Source organism: Tiliqua scincoides, chromosome 1 (genome assembly GCF_035046505.1).
Source record: "Tiliqua scincoides isolate rTilSci1 chromosome 1, rTilSci1.hap2, whole genome shotgun sequence".
Lineage (NCBI taxonomy): Eukaryota > Metazoa > Chordata > Lepidosauria > Squamata > Scincidae > Tiliqua > Tiliqua scincoides.
Genome location: NC_089821.1, coordinates 289554888 through 289580281, shown reverse-complemented (window position 1 = coordinate 289580281; position 25394 = coordinate 289554888). Strand labels below are relative to the sequence as shown.

The following is a 25394-nucleotide window of genomic DNA, read 5'->3' as shown; positions in this document are numbered from 1 at the left end:
TGTCAAAACACGGCCCATGGGCTGGATGTAGCCCCCGAAAACTCTTTATCCGGTCCTTAGGCTCTCCTAGCACCACTGTCAGCTGTTCTTAACTGCTGAGCTGTGCTGAGGTGACACTGCTAAATGGGAAGCCTGCTTGATAACTGTGCTCTCCAAACAATCAAGATTTGCATATTTTCTCTTTGGTCATTTACAGCTGATGAGTTCATAAGTGAGAAAAAAGAGCTTATTTCTGGCCATGACCTGCTTAATGACATCACTTCTAGCTGAATGACATCACTTCCGACCCTCAGCAGGCGTCAAGAATGCTATTTGGCCCTCTGTATTAAAAGAGCTCGACACCCCTGCTGTAACCATTACATCATTCTGAATTTCTAAGTTACTCAGGGCAATCTTTGTATAATCATCTTAAACAGAAATGATGTGCATTTTTGTCTTGCGTAAATAAAGAGGCTTGTGTTAAGGTGCATCTCTCTGGGCACATGTTCAATAACTTGGGGCCCACACTGTAATTCAGGGCCTGCGTTATTCTTCTGTAGTTGTGACTATTCTGGTGGAGTGATTTTGTGCTGAGCCTCCTGAGAAATCTCAAAAGAGGTGGTGACCTGTAAGGGGACAGTGGCGTCTTGAGAAAAGCAGTATGTACACCAGATAGGGCTAGTTCACACATCACAGCCACAATGTATTGATGAGCTTTTCACCTTGCAAATGGAGTGGTTTTCTCTACAGCACTGCTGATCAGTGCTGATCCTTTGTACGGAGGCGAACAATACCGCTAGCTCACTGCAAGAGCTGCTTTCATGGAGTAATTTAAAATGGCTTCCCAAAAGCAGCCATTATATATGCACCCACTTTCAGCATCCTACGATCACTGAGCCGGAAGGAGAGAGAAGTTTCTGACAGGACCAATGTCATACAATGATTGGTTGTCAGAGTTACAAATAAGATCCTTGTTGCTCTGTCAGCCAGTGAATTTTCTTCATTTGACAGTGGAAAAACACATCAATATTTTAATTTCTTAAGGCAGTTCTGCCTATGCCTGCCTGCCAGACCTGCGAATGAATGGGCGAGAGTTTGTTCTGCTCTCGTTACCCATGGGTGTTTTGACGGCATCTGGAGGTAGACAGGTGGGCTGTGCAGCTCTGCCCCAGCCCATCGCTTCTATTTATATGGTTTATTAAACTGCTGAATGGCTTTGAATCTCTCATTTCATTGTAAAAAATCCATTTTTCCGCATGAACAATTCATCTTAAGTAATCAGCAGTTTTCAGAGTTTGCAGTGTAACTCCTGATGCCCTCCAAAATTAACTCTTAAACTGGAGGGACATGATCTTGAATGGGGATGGCATGCATTTCTTTGGTATGGAAAAGCAAATGAATATAAGCGATTAAATAATCATATATTAAGGAAATCTTTATTATGGATCTGGACTAAAATACAAAGACAGTTGGATACCAAAATCCCCCGATGGGTGGCGCCGCTAGAAGCATGTACCCGGCCAAATTTACTAGAGACAACAAAAATGCTTAGATATGAAAGTTTACTGACGAAAGATGGGCAATTAAAGACAAAAGAGGAACTGTTAAGACAGGGCGTGGAGATGGATTGATGGATTCGCTTGCAACTTGATTCAAAATTTGAGAAAGATAAACAAGGATTCTATTCAGAACAGATGCCATATGATAGAATATTCTTAGAAACAAAAGAAAAATATATCAAAAGAATGTATATGTTCCTATTGGATTTTGAGATGCATGAAGAAAGAATAAAAGAATCTATGATAAAATGGGTGCAAAATATAGGCCATAATATTACATTAGAACAATGGGAACAGATTTGGAAATATAATATAAAATTTACTAGAGCAACAAATTTTTAAAGAAAATGTATATAAAATGTTTTATAGATGGTACATGACACCAGTAAAACTGGTAAAAATGAATCAGAACATATCAAAAAATTGTTGAAAGTGTAAATGTGAAGAAGGGACATTTTATCATATGTGGTGGACTTGTAAAAAAAATGCAAATATATTGGAAAATGATAAGGAATCTACGAGATTCCTTATACATATATGAGATTCATATACGGGATTCATATACGAGATTCGTAATACAAGAGATTGTTGGATTTACGATACTGCTGAAACCAGAGTTATTTTTGCTTAATATTACCTTAGGTATTATAGATAAAGAAAATGATGTGTATTTAGTTATTAGATATTAAAATTCCAATGAAAGATAAATAGAGAAAATAATGAATGTGGCAGAAACAGATAGACTTACAGAGATTTAGGATCAACAGAGCAAACCGATACAGATAGTGCAATGGGGAGCATTTTATGCTTGGTTGAAAATGAAGTTGTAGATGTGTAAGATAGGGCATTTAGATGAATATATTGTATATATGATATATATTCATCTAAATGCCCTATCTTACACATCTACAATATAATCCCTTCTCTTACCCTGCGCATGCCCAATCTTGTATCTTGTCTGATCTTGGGAGCTAAGCAGGGTTAGGCCTGGTTAGTACTTGGATGGGAGACCACGTGGGAATACCAGGTGCTGTAGGCTTATACCATAGTCTTTCGAGACTGATGGTTGCCAACCATACATGATATATATGATATGATAGATAAATGATATTAAGAGGCTAAACTAGAAGAGGAACAAGATTAGAAAATATGTATTGATTGATTAGATATATTGATATATGATTGCCTGCAACCTCCAACTGTGTGTTTTTGTGTTGTGTATTGAGTCTGTGTTTGTTATGTGTTTGTTTATATTTGTTGTTTGTTTTTATTTTGGAAAATAATTAAAAAAAAATTTTTAATTAACTCTTTCTCACTAAAAACCAAAGATCCTGGTTCTCCAGGATTGCTCTCCCAATGACCTGAGACAATAGAGCACTCCCCCTTTTTCAAAGTTGAATATGGAGTTCTGATTCTAGCTATCTCATTCTCAGGTTCAAAAGATGAAGATGAGGAATGCTTTTATAGATGGAATGTTGAAAGGCCATTTTTTCCAACAGGAAACAATAGACTGAATCGCATCTGTTTCTTGGTTTTGTTTCATTATTTTTTTTTAATGAGGAATCTGACATTTGCATCTAATTATTTGTGGATCTACTTATTTCATCTTATGTTTGCCTCATACGTATGTTCATCTTTAATGAGGACAAATTTTGTATGTGTTACTTAACACAATCTCTGCATTTCATGAAACTAGCTTTGCTGTTTGTTTACTCAAAACTATTGAGAGCTATTCACATATTTCAACAGTTTAAACCAAAGCTGGCATCACAATTAGGATTAGCACAGTGAAAATAAATAGGAAACAGTAATAAAGTCAACTAATACAGTGGTGTTGCTAGAGGGGTGTGGGGAGTGTGTGCCGCACCTGGAGATGCACACGGGGGTGACACACACTAGTGACCAAAATCGCTAAAATTGTGGTTTGTAGGAATCATACCATCATGTTATATACCATTCGATGCGCAATTTACAGTAGAAAGCAATGAAAAAAGCTGAAGTGAAATATATCCATTCTATCAAAAGTTATGGCCAAAAACAAAAATGCACCTGTCTTATGGAACAAAAAGCTACATTTCCTTAATTCAGAATGGACCAATGAGACTGATTGTTTGAAGAGCCAATGAGATGTTATTATGACACATCATGGAACCAATAAGGTATTAGTAAGGTGACACCTGGGGGTGGGGTGACACCACTAGTGATCAAAATCATTAAAATCGTGATTTGTAGGAATAACACCATCATGTTATATACCATTCGATGTGTGATTTACAGCAGAATGCAATGGAAAAAAATCACATTGAAATATATGTGTTCTATCAAAAGGTATAGCCAAAAAACCAGCAGGGCAGGGCAATGGTACATCACCATGTCCACCACCTGGGTCACCACACTCACTGCAAGGGAGGAGGTCCATCATGGGGGTGACACACTGGTCTCCTGCACTGGATGATGCAAATCCTAGCGATGCCACTGACACATGAAAATTCATAGTAAGTTTCCAGATTTCTCTCAAGACTGAGAATTTTGAGGGAAGCCAAACAAATCCTTTTAAGAAAAGTGGAATTTCTCAGGAGAGGCCCTTCACATCCCCATGGAGCAGGACTCTCCAGACCCTGTCCGCAGGGCTCCTCTACTGGATTCTACCCTCTGTGTGAGGCACAAAAGCCCAAAATGGAGGTCCTCTCATCTGTTCCAACAAAATAACTGGTGCAGACTCAAATAGCCCCATTGTATGGCCTGCACCTTTACTTGGGGGATGAATGTCCCCTTTCCCCCCTCTGGCGGCCTCTGCAGGGCTGCTGGATGCAGCAGTAGCCATTTTGGTGCCACTGCATCCCGAGACCCCCCCAGGGAGGATGGCATTGGGCTGCTCATCTTATTGAACACAGTGGACTTACTTCTGAGTCAAATAAATAATACTGATTTCAAACACCTCTAACTACTAGTCATTATGGCGATATGCTGTCTCCAGATCCCATGGCAGTGTGCCCTACATGCCAGCTTCAGAAGAGTAATGCTGGGAGAAAAGTATGCCTTTCTCTCTTGCCTGTGGGCTTCCCAGAGGCAAACCCCTGGGGGCTGGGGGCTAAGAATAGGCCCTCTGTTTGGCTGTACTTGTCGTAAAAGGCGACTAAACAGCCACCAGGTAGATGGGACTCATTAGCCTCCAACCCTATCTCAATTTTTTCTTGGAGGATTCTGCTATATTGCAAGCCTTATTAGCTTCCACTGACCCTAACACCATTTCCCAGATAGCCACATTTATTTCGCAAATTGTGGCGTCTAATCTGAAGCGTGCCCCCATTTCTTTGAAGTCTCTGAATTTCGGGAGTTAATTGCAAGTTGGTGTGTTATGTTATAAGCAAACTTTTTTTTTATTAGCTGTATGAACGTGTTTAATGTTCTTTTAACTGTATGCCAATAAAGGTACTGAAACTGAAACTGAAACTGACTCATTAGCCTGGGAAGGCAGCTCATCTGAGAGAAGGAAAACTCTGATCCCAAACCTCCACTGCCTTGTGGCTACATCCAGTTATGGAAAAGGCTTCAGGAGTCAACCTCGAGGCAAAATCCGGAGCCGGAGTCCCTGAGGCATCTCATGGCTGAACACAGTCACGTTCTGGCAACTCCTGTGACGTCGCTGGAACCAACCGTATTGGCCTCTACCTTTCCATTGGACCATTTCAGTGACATGGAGAGGTGGGATTTGCTGCATGGGTAACAGCCTATCCTCCATACCTACTTTACCCAGGCTTCGTGCACTGGAGAGGACACTCTGTTCCAGAACCACCATTCAGAGCGCGATACCATAGTCTTCTGAGACTGAAGGATGTCAACCCCCAGAGGCAGCTGGTGGGTCACTGTAGGCAAAAAGGATGCTGGACTAGTTAACCTGATTCAGCAGGGGTTTTCATAAGTTTTTATGTTAACCATTAGTGCTAACTGTGGTTAAGTCTTCAGTCTACACCAGGCCAAAGCAATTGTCATTGGGAAGGACAATACAATACAAGTGGTTTTAAGGATAAAATCCACTACAGATGTACTTGGCTTATGAATGGGTTCTGCATCTTTTAGCGGGGGAAATTAAAAAGAATATACTTCATCCATGGAAAATTCAGCTAGCATTTTCTTTGCTTTTTTTTTTTTTTAATAAAGAAAATGCATACTTGTCCTTTGTCAATGCGAAACAGAAAAGGAAAAAAAATGCTTTTTCCTACACGTCTCTAGAGAAGCAAGTCAGCACAGTTTATCATATTCAGATCATATTTCAAATACATAAGTAATGATCAACGTGTTCTCAGTATATAGCATAGAGGTGTGTGTGCGCTTATATCTCCTCAAAGACACCAGTGCATTTCAGCATTTTAATCATTACCACAAGTTGTTTCAATTCCCACTCTCAAGTAATTATTTTTCTCCCTGTACAATTGCTGCTCCACAATGGTTTTATTACTATCTGTTATCCTAACTTTTGCCCTGGTGCATTCATTATCTGTTCCATCCTAATCCTGACCATAGTGTAATGTTAAAGGATATCCGGTATGGGCCACGGTCAAGAATTAATCTTTAAGTGCACTGCAGCATTCCTGAAAATCAAAGCCCCATATATTTTAATTTGTTAGTGAAACCACTTCCTTCAGATATGCAATGTTTTCTGCAATCACAGCTCTAAGATAGACATATGAGGCTTCTGGGAAACCATCTGACCTCTATATGTTACATTAAGGGAGGCCATAATGGTACTTCCAATATTCTAAGGAAAAATGCTTTGGGGGGGGGGACCAGTGAACATATGCATATATTTACTTTTTAAAATGATATCCTACTCTATTATCATACCTTTCAGGGCGATTACAAGTGTTATTAAAAATCATAATATAAAAAACAACAACAGCATAACAAAAAACCCTCAATGACAATCAACAACAACATAATTTAAAACACTGAAAATAGCAAAGATAATTTTTTTAAAAATCACAAAAATATATCAACACTGATTCCAGTTTCCATTTTAAAAGCCTCCAAAAAGAAGACAACTGCTTTTGCCTGGCGCAAGAAACACACATATAGTCTTTAAGGGCGCAATTCTAACTGGCACATAGGCTGGCGTAAGTCCCCTGGGAGGGTCGCAAACGTGCCGTAAAGCACGTTTGCGCCTCTGTGGTAGGAAGCCGCGACAGCGCATCTGGACGGGGTGGGTGGGCGGCCCCAGGAGCGGGCACGCAAAGAGCTGGAGGAGGGGCTGGGACACAGCAATTATGCTGGATCCCAACCCCCATCCTTGGGGAGAATGGAGCAGCTTCAAGCCACTCTGCTCTCCTCAGACTTGTGCCACCTCCAGAGGTGGTGCAGGTCTGAGGAGACCCATTGGGGTGAGCAGCCTTTACTCAGGGGTAAGGGGAAGAGCTTCCCTTTGCCTCTGGCCAAGCTGCTGCTGCCAACAAACCTGCATTGGATGCAGCACAAGCCTCCTGGCTTGCCTCCTCCAGCGCAGGTTTGGATTGTACCCTAAATGTCTTCAAAAAAGCAGCCCAAAACAGGGGTGTCAAACTCATTTCATACAGCAGGCTGAATAGCATTTGTGATGCCTGCTGAGGGCTGGATGTGATGTCGTGGAGCAGGAAGTGATGTCATTAAACAGGTTGTGACCAGAAATAAGCACTTTTTTTCTAGTACTTATTACCTGCAAATTGAAGAAGAGAAAAATATGCAAATTTTCAAGATTTTCAAGATATGGGGAAGCCCAATTATCATGTGGGATGCCCTTTCAGCAGTGACACCACAGCACAGCTCAGCAGCTGAGACCAGCATATGATGGCACTCAGAGAGCCCAAGGGACAGATAAAGAGCTTCAGGGGGCCACATCTGGCTTGTGGGCCTTAAGTTTGACATCTCTGGTTTAGCATATTGATAGCCCAGTCCTACCAAAATCTCCTCCCCCTAGAGATGCAGCTGGGCCAAAAGAGCAGTCACTGCATCCATTGGTTCTATGTGTTTATTTATTGTTATATCCAATTTGTTGTCTTTTAGAGGCAATTTAGCTTTAATACTTAGTAATTTTGGATACTGTTTGGACCTGCTCAGTCTCTTTTGTTTGTTTGTTTTGGTTTCTTTCTTCCGGGTGCAGGTGAACTTCCTAGTGGATTGCTCCCATCATGACTTTCTGCAAGCCTCTGCAATATGACGGGACAAAAATCTAACAACATAAATCAACAAAGCACATAGATGCAGAAATAAAGGAAGAAACCACAGAGAGCCACAACCCTCTTTAGCAGCAAAACTTTCAGTCCTTGATTTCTGTGTTGCTGAGATGTCCAACTGTGAGCACAATGACAAAATTGCTATTGTTTAACTTAAAGTTAGTTTTTAGTGCAGCATCCTTTTGCAAACACTATACTTACAATTTTTAGCCTTTTGCCCCAGTTTTGGAATGTTCACTGTGATCTGACAGAGACCAAATAGAAGCAAAACAGTGTTTGATTTTTCTGCAACTGATTGTTATTTTCAACATTTATTTATTTATTTATTTATTTATTTATTTATTTATTTATTAATTATTATTAATTATTATTATTATTATTATTATTATTATTATTATTATTATTATTATTATTATTCCTAAATATATCCTAGGCACTGTGTGAGGGTTGAGAGATGGATAGCTTCTTTGCAGGAGCTGCACCGAATTTTGCCTTGCTGCATGTCCCAAATTAATTGCAGATAAATAAATTGCCAGGCCAATTTGGCATCCTGAAGCATATACAGTCAGCCCTCCCTCCCTCTTTAGCACTGGATCCAGAACCCCCCATATGTTCTGCACACATGACTAATAACCTGGCCATGGTATTCGGGTAGGGGCCATCATGTGTTTGCCCCGAACACTGAGGAGCTGGCTAAAGATTCTCTGAAAGGTGGCCAAGGAAATGTGCTAGCCAAAGAGCATGACCACAGAGTCAGAGTCCCACTTGATCTGTATCCCCTCCAATTGCAACCAAGAAGTACCCCAAAATGTCTTGAAGCTTCCAGGTAGCACACTAGTATGCCTTGTGACCTCAGAGCAAGTGCCTTGCCAGCCATTGACCTTATCACACATCGCTGATGGGGATGGCACAAGGTGGATAGAAGAGACTCTTTTTTTGCCCTTCCCAAACACCTTCCTACCCCACGTCTCAGGCCACTGGTGTATGTTCCAGTTCGATAGAATAAGGCAGCCTAAACTATTTTTTGTTTCAGAAAATAGAAGTGGTTCAGGCAGCTGCACCTAAAATTAACAATGCATTTCACACCTTGCTGTTCCCAAAGCTTTAAATAAAGCCAATGGCTTGAATTTCCTCCTCGGCGAAGCTCGCAGGCAGGCAGGCAGGCTCAAAGGACTCAAGCAAGCCAGTTTCCCCTCGCCTCCCACCCTCCACATGACTCCGGTGTCCTTCTGAACAGCTCTTTAATTAAAAGGAAATGTTCACAAGCTGTTTTATGGGTGGCCCATTTGCATTGGATTATTCTGCATCTTATAAAACGGGGACTTTGACAATCTTTCAATAAAAATATCAAAATAAACTCTTTATAAGCTAATGGCCAGTAGGCTGTAGAATGTAGCTAAAGGGGATGTTGATGCTGCAAAGGACTCATTTTGCTATATTTGAGACAGCACTTCATTCTCCCATAAGTGATGAGGGGATTTTATTTTTATATTTGGGGCCTTGCAGATTAATGTTTCCATGGTGTGGAGATCATCATTAAACAATCTCATTATCTCTGTTTGAATGAAAAAGCAATGATGCAGAAGCAGCAAATTTCCACATGCAGATGGTATATTAGCTTCTAGCTAGCATAATGGTGATGATTGTGCTTCTTTTTATACAAGGATTCCAAATGCTGGGGCTATTTTCTCACCATACAGTATTTTGTACCCTTGAGGTTTATTTGAAGGCTTCTTAACACAACTTGGGTGTATGTGCAATGATCATTGAAGTATATTACACTAACACAGTGCTACTTTTTCATCGGCCAGAGGAAAGGAAAAAAAAAAATCAGCATCAACTAATGATCTTCAATAGTACCCAGTGGCATGTGAATGGGGGGCCAGGGGGTGCTGACCTCAGGTGCCAAGCTGCAGGGGCCGCCACCCAATTTTTAAAATTTTGGTATTTTTGAATACAATCATGTTATATATCATTTGATGTGTAATTTTGTGCAGAACGCAATGAAACAAACCATGTTGAAATATCTTTATTCTAGTAAATGTTATAGCCAAAAAAAAAAAAAAAAAAAACCAGAAAAGGAAAACACACCTGCATTATGTAACAAAAAATGGGAATCCTGTAACAAAAGGTGTACACTGTAACAAAAAGTTGATTACACTGGAATTACCACTGCAAATAAATAGCTTGTTGCAAGCATTCCATAAAACCAAATTTATTCTTCATAAATGTACCTCTGTTTTGCCTTTCTTCTATATTATAACAAAACTGCTTTTGTATGTATGATAGACAAGCCCACTGCGTATTATCTTGATGGACATTCCTTCCTTGTTTTGTTTTTGGATTATGATTGCTAATATTCACTATATATGTGAAACCCTATGATATATAAATTCCCAAACTAATTAGAGGGCAGGTCCTCTCCTGGATTGAGACCTGGTTGAAGACCAGGAAACAGAGAGTGGGTGTCAATGGGCAATTTTCACAATGGAGAGAGGTGGAAAGTGGAGTGCCCCAAGGTTCTGTCCTGGAACCTGTACTTTTCAACCTGTTCATAAATGACCTGGAGTCAGGGTTGAGAAGTGAGGTGGCCAAGTTTGCAGATAACACCAAACTTTTCCAAGTTGTGAAGAACAGAAGAGATTGTGAAGAGCTCCAGAAGGATCTCTCCAGACTGGCAGAATGGGCAGCAAAATGGCAGATGCGTTTCATTGTAAGTAAGTGTAAAGTCAAGCACACTGGGGGCAAAGAATCAAAACTTCACATATAGGTTAATGGGAAAGCTCTCTGAGACAGATCAGGAGAGAGATCTTGGGGTCCTTTTGGACAGCGCAATGAAAGTATCGACCCAATGTGCAGCGGCAGCGAAGAGGGCTAATTCCATGTTTGAGATCATTAGGAAAGGAATTGAGAATAAGACAGCTAATATTGTAATGCCATTGTATAAATCTATGGTAAGGTGACACCTGGAGTATTGCGTCCAGTTCTGGTCCCTGCATCCCAAAAAGGATACAGTGGAGATGGAAAAGGTGCAAAAGAGAGCAACCAAAATGATTACTGGGCTGGGGCACCTTCCCAATGAGGAAAGGCTACAGCGTTTGGGCCTCTAGAAAAAAGGTGCCTGAGACATACAAAATCATGCAGGGGATGGACAGAGTAGATAGAGAGATGCTCTTTTCCATCTCACATAACACCAGAACCAGGGGACATCCATGAAAGTTGAGTGTTGGGAGAGTCAGGACAGACAGAAGAAAATATTTCTTTACCCAGCGTGTCATTAGTTTGTGGAACTCTTTGCCACAGGAAGTAGTGGTGGCATCTTGCCTGGATGCCTTTAAGAAGGGATTGGACTAATTTCTGGAGGAAAAGTTCATTACTGGTTACAAGTCATAGTAGGTATGTGCAAGCTCTTGATTTTAGAGGCAGACTGCCTCTGATTGCCAGATGCAGGGGAGGGCACCAGGACACAGGTTGTGTCTGTTGTCTTGTGTGCTCCCTGAGGCATTTGGTGGGCCACTGTGAGATACAGGAAGCTGGACTAGATGGGCCCTTGGCCTGATCCAGCAGGGCTCTTCTTATGTTCTTATGAGGCTCGGCTTGGCAGGCAGAGCTCCAATTGATAGTTTTCTGAACTCAAACAAGCCCTCCCATCCAGCCTGAACCTCTTATTGTCATGTTGCATCTGGCCTCCCAACCTAGAAGTAAGGTGATGATGTCATCGCCAGTTACTTCTGGTGGTACTTCGAATAGATGAACCACATGAATTGGTATGGCAGAGAACAAACCTTGAGAAACACTGCCCTAGGGTGTATGTCAGTTCATCTTTCCACTGGTTTGCACCTGCTCAACTTTCCCAATTGTGCTGTGCTTTCTGTTGTCCCTTGGAAATTTGGTGGGCCGCTGTGAGGGCACTTGGTGGGCCACTGTGAGATACAGGAAGCTGGACTAGATGGACCCATGGCCTGATTCAGCAGGGCTATTCTCATGATCTTAGTGTTTACATTTGTAGGAACCATTACCTTTTCTGAAGATTTCTCTGAAAATCTCTCACACCTCTCCCTGTCAACAAAAATGTAATGCATGAATCAATAAGACAGAGGCTTTTGCTGTGGCTGCATCAGTGTTCTGTAGTTCATTTCAGGACATAGACAGGACTGCAACTAATGTTATAATCAGCCTTGAATGACTCTGGACAGGGACTGTCTTTGTCTCGAAAACACCCAATGGGATTTTGTTCTGTAGTCTCTCACTGCCAGCAACTACTGCAATAGTTATTTTCCACTTTGTGCTCATTTTCTGTATACACAAATAGAAACAATCAAACTACATAAAATGCATGGAGAATCAACTGGTAAAAATAAAACCCACTGCATAAATCTCCAGACTGAATTTAAACCAATAATACCCCCCTCCTCCACAACACATGCACACAATAGTGACGAACTAGATTTTATATCTGCTGAGCTGGTTTCTATGAAGATGATGTCACCCCAAACAGGTCTGGTTGTTGGAAGGAAACCAGTTTCCGAAACAACAGATCTTTGTAGCCAGCAATGGAGACAATGATACAACAAAATTTAAAAGCCCAGTCCTAACAGGCAGCTCAATTCACTATTACTCCTTGCACAGCAATGCCAAGATGGTGTCTGCTGGACCCCATGGGGCAGTTTTCACCTCTAGAGTCCTCCTTGCGATAAGGGACATTTGCTGTATTTGCTCAAAGTAAGCCCTTGAAGGGGTCTACACAGATCTGCATTAGCGATATCACTATCACTGGACTTGTGAAGGCAAATCAAGGCTTGGAAGGGAACTTGGATTAGGTGGATACTGCTCCCACCATACCTACCTCATCATGGTCCTGAATTAACTTCTTCTCTGCCCCATCACTGCCCCATTCTGCCCACCTCCGCTCCATTCCGCCCACCTCCACCCCGTTCCACCTTTCCCCTCCCTCCTTCCCACACCATGCATGATCCTACCTGGGGCAGTGGGCATCTGGAGTCTGATGCCACATGGAGTTGGCTGCTTGCAACGGTCACCTTTTGTGATAGCTGGAAAGCTCATAGCACTGCAGGAATGCCCATTCTGAGAGACCTAGCCACTCTTCGAATTGGGCCCTAAATCCCCCCTCTGAAGCACCCTATAGCGAGGCGCCAGTCATAAGAACGTAAGAACATCCCCACTGGATCAGGCCATAGGCCCATCTAGTCCAGCTTCCTGTATCTCACAGCGGCCCACCAAATGCCCCAAGGAGCTCAGTCACAGCGGCCTCCTCCTGGTACTTTTGTTCCCTTACTGTGAGAAAAGTCTCCATTGCCCAAATGAGTCACCTTGGATGTACCCCAGCCATTTTACTGGGGCAGAACTGAGAACAGTAAGGTAGAGGGAAGAGGGGAGGGAACAGTGATAGAATCTTGGCACATGCTGGTGCTGCCAGGATTCACCCTGCTCTCCTTTATTCTGCTGCCCAAGCCCCCATACATTCCTCGCTCTTTCCCCTCCCCGCCCCAATCCTCCCTCCACCCTCTTCCTACCCTTGCTTAACTGCGTTCCTGCAGGTAGTCAGTAGCAGTCACAATTTGCTGCCCCTGCCCCAAAGCGGCAAATTCCAAAATGGCCACAGGAAGCACACGTGTGAACTGTGTTCTGCTTCTGTAAATACTTAGGTAGGATTGGGCATAACTCTTGAAACTCTTCTTGTAAGCCTCCGTTGATGATGCTGAAATTGTCTGCTGGTTCCTGTAAACAGAAGCGATGATGATTTACTGACTTGGAAAATCTGTGGCCCGGGGGAGAAAAAAAATCCCCATTGGACCGGGGATGGATGAAATCATCAGTTTTCTAACATAATTAAGCAATGCAAACATATACACATTGCAATTGTAATTAAATTTCTTGGACTCTTATAATTACATTAATAAAAAGCAGGATTTTTGTTTCTCTTGAGCTGACAGGGAAAATAGCCCAGGGGCTGCTTTGTGCTAAAACTCCGTTCTATAAATGACCCTATTTTTTGTCTCCTCTCTTATGTTGGGCCATGTTTTGATCTTACACATTGAATCAGACCAGTAGATATATCCTCTTTCCAAAACCAGAAGGGCTTCACATCAGAATGAGTACAAAGCCAGTTGCTCCTTGGGTGACATTTTGGATGAACGTTCTCCCCATCAGCTATCCAAGGCTCTTTTGTCTGTCACAGGGTACCAAGCAGTTTGCTTCTTAAATTGAAGCAAGCGATTTCTCACTAACATGGTAGCAGCAGCGCCTCCTGCCAGTCAGAAGGAACTGCTAGCAGGCGACATTGAGCAGATTTGACACCCCCCACCCCCACCTCCCACGGAACTGAAGTAACAGAACAGTTTGGATGTCAGATCTGCCAACCAGTTCTGGATGCTGCATCTCTGGCATCAGATCCTCCAGCATTGCTCTTTGGTGTTTTGCATTGCCCAGGTATTTCTACCCCCGCCCCAAAACACATGCAACCACAGTTATGGCAGAAATTAAGGTCCATGTTTATTGGTTGTTTGTTTGACAGCAAACGGTAAATGCAGAGGGTCCTGTCTACTCTATGATCCCAAGAGCTGGAACTATGGTGGAGCCTGAGGGCACCTGTCCAGGGTGTTACACGAAGTGGGGGTCCTTGACAGCTCTCAGGATCTGCTCTAATTACAGAGGAGGTGCTGCCACCTTCATGCCCCCCCTCCAGTTCCTTCTCCTGTGGAGGCTGGGAGTCTGCCCTCCACCAAGGAGAACCCGGAAGTGACATCACAACAGCACATGATACCACGACATCACTGCCCTGGGCACCAGAGTTAGTGCTTTACAACTCTGATGACCACCCTCAAGGGCAGGCCCCTAAAATGGAGGAGACAATTACCTGTCTGAGCCCTCTTTTGAGCATAACCATTCCTGCTCTGAACCCAGGATCACCAAGTGGCTCTCCCAGCCTCCTCACAAACCTGTGGAAAGGGGTCAAGGAAACTGAATTGGTTCACCAGCCCTAGACCTGGCAGCCTCAAAAGCCAGCATTATAGTTCAAGCCTGAAGGCGTACCAGCCTGATTTCCCATGCAGGAAAACCTCTGGAAACAAGTTCTGGTTGTTCCCTCACAACTCTTGCTTATTTAAATGTAGATACCATTTCCTCATGGGGCTGCACGGACCTGCCAGGCATGGCCTCCTTAGCACTACCCTACTGGTGCTCAGTCTGGGATAGACACAAAAAAAAACTCTACCCCACACACCAATCAGAGGTAAAGCAAAAAATTCCTACCTGCCCCTGCAATGGGCAACCAGTGGAACTTCATACTGTGTATGATGGGTGCATGGGTGGGGTCTGAAAACTATGTTAGGCTTGACTCACCCCCACTCTCTCCTAGCAATCACTGCCCTGTATTTCACCCATGTGTGTAGGGCAGTGATTTTCAACCTTTTTCATCTCATGGCACACTGACAAGGCACTAAAATTGTCAAGGCACACCATCAGGTTTTTGACAATTGACAAGGCACACCATGCTGCCAGTGGGGGCCTACAATCCCCATTGGCCCTACTGATAAATGACCTTCCCCCAAATTCCTGTGGCACACCTGTGAACCACTCGCAGCAAAACAATGTGCCACGGCACAGTGGTTGAAAATGGCTGGTGTAGGGTATGAATCCGGGCAAGAGAAGCCCCTCCCCATATACATGAGGAAGAAGCTATAGTCTTGCAAGTCTGCCAGCATGCTTAGCAAAGCAGGGGAAGTCATTCTCTGGCTGGCCATAGAAACACTGGAGCCCTCGTAATCCTTCTTAACTTTCAGCTCCGGGTTTTAGCCAGAGAGCCAAAGATGCCCTAATAGTGACTACACACATGGTTCCCCACTGCATAAGGGGTGTCTTTGCTTTTACCAGATAGTGAAAGCTCTAATGTTTGTAATGCAAATATTAAAGCATCTGTCCCAGTTTTATGGGCTTTACTTTCATTATCAACAAGTATGACATGATGAATGATCAGATGTAGGTAATTCAAGGTCAGAGGAAAAAGTCTTCCACTGCACTCCAAGCGTACACATGGAATAAAGCAATGATCTCTTTGTTCTCATCTCTTTTTTTTCTTTCAAAGGGGAGCTGAAATGTAATTCTATGAAGGAAGTAATTCTCAAACAGTGTGCGGTGAAATAGACATTAATGTAACATTAAAAGGCTCCCATGAGGCTTAAGTATCACCCATAGAGGAGAATTTCCACTGCAGATTGGCAAAAATCAGTAACCTCCCATTGCAAATGTGCCCTAAAGCACATTGTAACAGTGCAGTCTCCAGACCCACTGGTGGGAAGGCCAGAGTCTTCCCATGTACATTGGCAAAAAAAAGTAGGTAAGCTCTGTGCTGAGCAGCACAGGGGCAGAACAGGGTGTGGGGAGTGGAATGGGGCAGGGAGAGAGTGGCAGTTGGAGTAGAGTTGGGCAGGTCAGGCCTTGGAGAAGGGTGGAATTGGTGGTGTCAGCGTGTCCATTGGTTGGCAACCTTCAGTCTCGAAAGACTATGGTATAAGCCTACAGCACCCAGTATTCCCAGACGGTCTCCCATCCAAGTACTATCCAGGCCTGACCCTGCTTAGCTTCCGAGATCGGACGAGATCGGGCAAGTGCAGGGTAACAGCGTATGCTCTATTCTATCCCCCTTCCCGGTCCTGATCCGCTGACCCGGATCAATTGGGACTTGTTCCAACAATTTTGCTGGCATGGGTCTGAGTAGACCTGTTGCACTTACAAATGTCCCCTTACTTTGAGGAGACCTCCAGCATGCAAAATTCCCCTACAGGATGCAGCACAAGCCATGCTGGTGCCACTGCATGGGTGCAGAGGAATTCTTTGCACTGGGCTGCCTGGCTACAGTTCTGTGCACATTGTCTGCATCAGCGCTGATGTTAGTTTGTGCTGGGCCTCCACCCTCCATGGTGCTCAAGGTCCTCGCACCGTTCCATTGGAAGGCAGCAGGTAGCTGGTAGCAGCTCCACTGCCTCCCTTCCTCAGATCATGAAAAAAAGAAAAGAAAAGCCACAACTGTGAATGCTCAGTGTTGATACTCCAGCAGGAACATGTCCCAATCTCATTATGCTTTCTCACTAAGGCCTCATGGAGATGTAACCTTCCAGGGGCCCTTAATCCTCTGGCTGGTCTCACAGGCGCCCATGGTCCTCTGACCAATTGCAGGGTTCAGGGGATGTCTTCACTCCCTTCTTCAGTCCCTGGGCAACATCAGCCAACAACAGGCACCACTGCTGCTACCCCAAAGGAATCAGTTAATAAGCCCTTGAGTGGTGTGGGTGTGCATGAGCCTTCAAAATCCATGCCCTGCTTGGCTCACCTGTAATGCCAGCCCTGATTCTTATGGTGTCTACTTCTAATCAGCTGCTCCTGATGCCTAGAAACAGTTGACTTGCAGGCCCTTAGAAGAGACACACTTACAACAGTGATTCATGCATAAACATAGGAGGTGTGCTTCTCTGAGGGTAAGTAGTTCTTACAATTATGATCCTGAATGCTTTGCTAGGTGCAAGTGTCTGAAAACACAGTGATGCAGTTCACTAGTCAGAATACCAGCCTCCCACTGCAAGGCAATTATGAGGTCAGGGAATTCCTGTCCTTACCCGTAGTGGCCAAAGGATCTCCTCTATGGAGAACTCGTGCAGGGAAAGCGCCCTACAGGTAGACCACAGCTGCGATACAAGGACATCTGCAAGAGGGATCTGAAGGCCTTAGGAGTGGACCTCAACAAGTGGGAAACCCTGGCCTCTGAGCGGCCCGCTTGGAGGCAGGCTGTGCAGCATGGCCTTTCCTAGTTTGAAGAGACACTTGGCCAACAGTCTGAGGCAAAGAGGCAAAGAGGCAAAGAAGGAAGGCCCATAGCCAGGGAGACAGACCAGGGACAGACTGCACTTGCTCCCAGTGTGGAAGGGATTGTCACTCTTGAATTGGCCTTTTCAGCCACACTAGACGCTGTTCCAGAACCACCTTTCAGAGCGCAATACCATAGTCTTTTGAGACTGAAGGTTGCCAACAACAACCTGTAGTGGCCAGAAGGCAGCAATGAAAGCAGGAATATTTCAGTCAGTACCCACTGCAGTTGGTCAAGAACCTGCAAGTGGATGAGGACAACTAGCCAGTCAGCAACCACATGCTTGGAACACAGGAAGCTCTTTACTGCTGAGTCAGACCTTTCAGTCTTCTAGCTCAGGCTTGACTACACAGGCTAGCAGTTGCTCTCCTGGTTTCATATGGGAACATGGCCAGATTATGTGAAGTTGCCAGGGCTTGAATATGTCACCTTCTGTGAACGAAGCAGGTGCTCTGCTACTGACAGTGACTCCATCCACTTGCACAGGTGCTGTTGACTCAGATATTCCTTGCCTCCAGGGTCTCCTCCTGTCAGTTTTAGGTGGGGGCAGGAATCTCCCCCAACCTTGATTGCCTCTGAGTGACAGCCACCGGTTTCACCTAATGACACCTTTGTTGACTGACACTGTGGAGAAGTGGTGTGTATCTTGAATTTTAATGTTAAAAAGGTATTTTTGGGACAGAAACACTTTTGAGGAATGCAACTTATTATGTATTTTCTTTGGAAAAAAAAATAGCAAAGAGATACTTGCTCTTGCAATCTTTTACCAAAGAACTAGTGACTGTAGAAGACAAGTTTGCATAAAGGTTCTTGCATGAAATCAGTTGCTTTTTAGAGGGGGGAAAAAGATATTTGTCAAAAACTTCATAGTCCAAGGGTCTATGGACTTTCTGTCAGGGGTTCAGCTCCCTACAGCACTATGTAATGCGCTATTAAATTCAGTCCAGCATTTCTAACTCCATGCTGTCCGGAACAATGCACAGCTGATTCCTCTTTGCACAATAACGCCAAATGAAGAAAGATGGCTCAAAGGCTCCAAATGAAGCTAAAAAGAAAGCAAAAATGCAAAATACTCTCAGCGCCTGCCAAGAATTGGGATTTGGTCATTGTTCTGTACTCTGGGCGTGATATTCCAGTCGGAGCATATAAGAAGGGGAATAAAAGGTTTCAATACCAAACATGCTTCACCAAATAATTAATATTTCAGATGGGATGGGAGAGCCCCCAACATACACAGCACAGGACTCCTTTGGCCAGCTGCTTTTGCTCAGCTTGTTTTCATAATAATTGTCAGGATTTATGGCCGGTATCAATAACTGTCAGGCATGCACATAGTGAATGGGATGGTGTCCCAAATTCTCACAGGTATCTGGCCTGGATGTATTACTGATTATATCTCAAAGAGTCCTATAACTAGTTGTTCTGGAAAATGGCAGTCCCTTCGGGCATATTTACACTACAGGCTTACACTGATTTAAAAGTAATTCCTTCTCCTCAGAGAGCCCTGGTAATTGTAGTTTGGATATCCTCTATTTCAGTGGTTCTCAGATGTTTAGCACTGGGACCCACTTTTTTTGAATGAGAATCTGTCAGGACCCACTACAAGTGATTTCAGGACCGGATCACCAAGCACAATTTTTTTTAACAATCCTGGACTGCAGTCCTACCCACTCTTATCCAGGAGTAAGTCCCATTTACTGTCATTGTTAAAAGCATACACATAGTAGCCTGTTAAAAGTACAGTGCTGTAACACTTCCCCAGATGCAGTCATATACCATGGTGTACTGGAATCGAAGAAGATCTGGCAAGGAGGTAGAATGTGGTGTCAACAGTGGCCCCTTTAAGGGTAAGGCCTGGGCATCCAGTAGAGAGTGTGCTGCACAGCTGAAGCCACTTGAAGGCAATAGTTCCATCAGGCATAAAAGCACCTGATGAAGGGAGAGTTTGGTGTGGGTTGTAGAAGGAGTGCAGGTTAGATGGACGGACTTTGGAATCTGACCTTGAACTGTGACTTGGTTTATTGACTTTGCCCTAGATACTCTGACTGACTTTGTGACTATAGGACTGACTAACGGACTACTTGAACAGGCTGCAGAGAGCTGAGGTGTGCTGCTCTACCTGGAAAGACTGCTGCCTTAGGAACTGGGTCCCTGCAGTTTAAACAGGCAAGCTACCCTGGTGGTGGAGTCTAGCAGTGCTGCTGTAGAGACCTGGGGCCATTGTTGGGGAATGAAAGGGGAGCTAATTAGCATAAAGTGGACATAATTCACTAGGTAGTGTTTGACCTTGGAATCTGGCAGAACACATGGTAGCATCAAGTCTAATAGATTACAAATAAAATATTGAAATGAATGAGAACCCACCTGAAATTGACTCACAACCCACCTAGTGGGGCCTGACCCACAGTTTGAGAAACACTAATTCTCAGCATTCTAACCAAAAAACAGTTCATAGAGTGCTATGGAGAGAGCCAAGGCAGCTAAAGTGCTGTGAAACCAGTATACATGCACAGTGTGATATGCCCTGAAATATGTAGAGCAATGTTTCTCAAAGTGTGCTGCTAGAAGCTCTGGACTATCTGAGCCCTCTTCAGGGGTTCCCTGAGCACACCATAAGTGACCACCATCTGCCCCCTACCCAGTTTGCACACCCATTCCTTCCATCTTCCCTGTTTGTGGCTGTCCTTTCTTGTACCCTTGCAGTACCAGATTTTCTCTAGTATTTGGCTTTGGGCTCAGTGCTGTGCCTCCCTGATCAGGCACTCGTACTCTGGGGTTCTCTCCACACATGTGCAGCCAAGGCTCCCTGAGATATCTTTTAGGAGTGTCAAGGGCTCCAGACTGCGTTAGGCTCTGATAGACATTTGCTCTCTTTTGTACAATTCCCATCCACACCCCAAAACAAGCATCAACAAGATCTGTTTCCTGTGTTCATATGTTTGGAGGCAGAAGTAGGGGAAAGTTGCTTCAAAATTCAGACTATATATTCAGTGTTATGCCAGATCTTATCTACCATTTTCAACTCAAACCTCCCCCTTCCTCTCCTTGAATATACTCCAGCTAAACAACTGGTGTAGTTCCAAGGAGAACCATAGGTGACCAGAAGGCCAACACCAGAAGTAAAATTTACTTACCTGTGGCTGGTCTTAAAAATCACGCTCCCTCCCACCATAGCATGCAAGTCATGCTCTATTGATGTGGCTGGATGATGTAATGTGGTGGGGGATAAGATTGGACTGTTCTTAGGTGTTTATAATTCTGACCATATTTATAACATGGGTTCGGTTTCTTTCTATTAATATAATGCCTTTCATTATTATTATTATTATTATTATTATTATTATTATTATTATTAGTAGTAGTAGTAGTAGTAGTAGTAGTAGTAGTAGTAGTAGTAATATTTATATACAGCTTTTCAACAAAAGTTCACAAAGTGGTTTACAGAAAAAAATCAAATAACGAATGGCTCCCTGGCCCAAAAGAGCCCACAATCTAAAACAGAGGTGCCCAAACCCCAGCCCTGGGGCCACTTGCAGCCCTCGAGGACTCTCAATCCAGCCCTCAGGGAGCCCCCAATCTCCAATGAGTCTCTGACCCTCTGGAGAGTTGCTGGAGCCCACACTGGCCTGATGCAAATGCTCTCAGCGTGATAGCCAACTGTTGTGTAAACTGTGGGACTAGGGCTCCCTCCATTGCTTGCTGTTTCACATCTGTGATGCAGCAGTGACAGCAAAGGAAAGGCCTTTTATAGCCCTTGAGCTATTGCAAGACCTTCATTCATTCATATAAGTTCCATCTTGAATATATTCATTTATGTAAATATATTCAGATTTGAAATGTAAATTAATTCTTCCCCCCCCCCCCCGAACCCTGACACAGTGTCAGAGAGATGATGTGGCCCTCCTGCCCAAAAGTTTGGACACCCCTGATCTAAAAGATGCAAAACACCAACAGGCAGACACTAGAAAAGACACTGCTGGGGTGAGGAGGGCCAGTTACTCTCCCCCTGCTAAATAAAAGAGGAGCACCCACTTGAAAAAGGGCCTCTTACCCAATTAGCAAGGGTACTAGATGTGCATCTCAAGCCACCTTACACAGAACAGTTGGCCTTTTGCTTCAAGCAGAAAACAATAACCCCCTCCCCATGACTGGTAATAGGCTTGGCAGTTCATATCTCTAGGCCTCATTCTTTAGCTTCTACCATTCCTGTGCTGTTCACATCTTGGGATTTTCAGTACATATGCACACCTGTCAAAATGGCTACTGCATTGGTGCCTGCTGCCAATATAAACCCCAAGAATTTACTGACAGCACCTGAATGTATTATTTTAACTATTTATATTCTACCTTTTGGAAAAGTTCCATCAGGTCACATTCCAGAAAGCTCAGGGTTGGGAGGGCAGAATTGGGGGAAAAGCAACTCCATGTCTCTTAAGTGCCAGTAGCCTGCAAGAGGAAGCACACAGCCATATATTAGGGGTGATCCAGAACTAATGTTCCCATAGCTAGCATATGAAGCTGTGTTAAACTAAGCAGATCATTATCTAGCAGCCCAATCCTAATTAAAAGCCTTCCTACCACCAGTGCAGCCATGCCAATGGAGTATGCACTGTACCCTGCAAAGGGGCAGTCCAGAGCCCTCCTTGCGCATAAAACTGGATACAAAATGCAACATCATAGGATGAATTTGCTCCACTTTCCTTGCACAGCGCATGCCCTGCTTGGCGCTGGCACCACTGCTTATGTCCTTCAGAGCCAAATGCCAGGTTCCAAGCGGGGAAGTAAAAGGCGCTCCTCCTTTCATCTCTCCTCCAGACTGCGCTTGCTTTATCCGCTTGCCAAGCAAGCTGGCTGCTCTGTTGGCCTTTATTACCTCGGTTCCAAGAACTTTCGTTCTGAAAGTCCGTAAAGATTGCATTAGTAACATGAAAGCAACACTGAGACAATAAAGTTGTCCTGAGTCGAGCACCAGAATGTCAGTTTATTGCTAATGTTTGCTTCCCATAAATAGACATGAAAATATGGAGCGCAGTTCTACAGATGGCGAAAGTGGGATGCCAAAACGCCACAGCTGTGTGTACCTTTGCTATCCAGTTGGGTGGAATACACCTTCTTGAGTCGATGCCAGTTTAATAATGCTGCATTATTTTCAATACAACTAGCAGTCCCTAAAGAACCAAGTCCCATATATAATTGCTGCTTCCTTTAAAGCCGTGCCTTTACTGGATGCAGCTGGGGACGGCATTATTACTCCACAGCACAATGAATGGAACAGGAAACACTTTCTAATCACTTGTCCTCATTTGCCAGCGCTTAGAGTGGCACAATGCCACTGGAACGGCAAGCACATTTGTGGCTAAATAAAAACATGTGCGTAAAGACACGAGAAGAGGTTGTTGGGCTGACACAACACCATTGCTAGAGGGGGAGTTCAACCAAGGAAGGGAGAGAGGCTGGGATGGCAAAGTTGGTCTCAGAGATGGAAGCAGGTATATTCCACCTTCATTCACAACCATAAGAACATAAGAACAGCCCCACTGGATCAGGCCATAGGCCCATCTAGTCCAGCTTCCTGTATCTCACAGCGGCCCACCAAATGCCCCAGGTAGCACACCAGATAACAAGCGACCTGTATCCTGGTGCCCTCCCTTGCATCTGACTTAGCCCATTTCTAAAATCAGGAGGTTGCACATACACATCATGGCTTGTATCCTGTAATGGATTTTTTTCTCCAGAAACTTGTACAATCCCCTTTTAAAAGGCATCCAGGCCAGATGCCATCACCACATCCTGCAGCAAGGAGTTCCACAGACCGACCACACGCTGAGTAAAGAAATATTTCCTTTTGTCTGTCCTAACCCTCCCAACACTCAATTTTAGTGGATGTCCCCTGGTTCTGGTGTTATTGAGAGTGTAAAGAGCATCTCTCTATCCACTTTATCCTTCCCATGCATAATTTTGTATGCCTTAATCATGCTCCCCAGGCATCTCTTTTCTTGGTTGAAGAGGCCCAAATGCCATAGCCTTTCCTCATAAGGAAGGTGCCCCAGCCCCGTAATCATCTTAGTCACTCTCTTTTGCATCTTTTCCATTTCCACTATGTCCTTTTTGAGATGTGGTGACCAGAACTGGACGCAATACTCCAGGTGTGGCCTTACCATCACAACGGCATTATAATGTTAGCCATTATAATATTACTATATTACCCATAGTAAGCATTGCAGTAATATAGAGATCTTTAGAGTGTGCAAAGCACTTCCAATGCATTGTTGTGATCCTTACAACAGCCCTGTAAAGTCAGTATTATTCCCCCCCTACTGCTGCTTGGGAGCTGAATGGAGCTGATGCGTCCCCGATGCTTCCTCCCAAGGGGAAAGGTCAATGTCCTAGAGCAGTGGTTCTCACACATTTAGCACCGGGACCCACTTTTTAGAATGAGAATCTGTCCAAGACCCACCGGAAGTGATGTCATGACCGGAAGTGATATCATCAAGCAGGTAAATTTTTTACAATTCTAGGCTGCAAGCCTACCCACACTTACCCAGGAGTAAGTCCCATTTACTGTCATTGTTAAAAGAATATACATATAGTAGCTTGTTAAAAGCACAGGTCTGTAACTTTCCACAAATGCAGTCGCATACCATGGGAGCATCAAGTCTAATATATTAAAAATAGAAATGAATGGGGAGCCACCTGAAATTGGCTCGCGACTCACCTAGTGGGTCCCAACCCACAGTTTGAGAAACACTGTTATAGAGATTAGAGTGAGACATTCTCCACACAAAAAAAAAAGGGGGGGGGTTGAGTAAGTGTGCAGGCTTTGTAAGCGTGCATGCTTTGCCGCAGGTTCACTAGATGTTCTCTTATTTTTGTTGTCCAGTTCTGATGCTGCTCCTTCTAACTATTTCTGGGACCCAGTAGTCTTGTCCCTCAAACTGAGTGGGTTGAACGTTTATACCCCAGCCCTATGGCCGGTTGGCCCCTCCTCAGTTTGTACATTTGCGTCCTGCTTCCCTTCCACCTTCCTTCTATTTGTCCTTCTCAAAGTCTACTTCCCCTCTTTCTCTCCCTCTTTTCTCCTATCTGTCTTCTCTTCCCCAGGTGTCACAGTCCAGGCAGTCTGGTCCTAGCCTTATCCCAGACTCTCTGCCCTGTCTCTCCCCTCTAGCCCTCTTGGCTCTCTCCTACTCTGGTTGTCTCTCTCTCCTTGGCACCTACAGTAGCTTCTCCTGTCCTCTTATCCACACTTCCCACCTCTTCTCCCTTCCTGTTTCTTGTCTTCTCATCCTCCCTGTCTTTGCCATCTGCATCTTCTCTCCTCTCCTTTCTTGGCTCCAGCAGCTCTTGTGAGGCTTGGTCCACCTGCTCTGAGAGGCAACATCCAAATCTCACACCCAGCCTCACAAGATTTGGTCTCCCTATCCTCATTAGCCAGAGAAGCTGTGTAGGCTACAGTTCCCTAGGGAACTCATGGCCAAGGCAAGATAGGGAAGTCCCGATTCCCAGCTTGATCTTTACAATGGGACACCACCAGATCTTCATACAAAAATGAAATATTCACATATTTCTAGAGCAACCAACAACTAATGTCATGTTTCCCCCAAAAGTCAGGAAAGGGCTCAACACTGGCGTCACTAGAGGGGGGCGGTGCACTAAGTTTTGCAGAGAGCCTCCCTGCAGCATGCAAGCGGCTCATCCCCCTCCTCTCGGGAACCATTCACCTCCGTTTCCCCCCCCACACCCACACGGCCCCAAAGGGGAAGGGAGGAG

The 25394-nt window shown here is 44.1% G+C and overlaps 1 pseudogene; it reads right to left on the bottom strand.

The window, feature by feature from the left end:
- Positions 1-16276: 16276 nt before the first annotated feature.
- LOC136638286 (5S ribosomal RNA) lies at positions 16277-16392 on the bottom strand (annotated as a pseudogene).
- Between the last annotated feature and the right edge of the window lie 9002 nt (positions 16393-25394).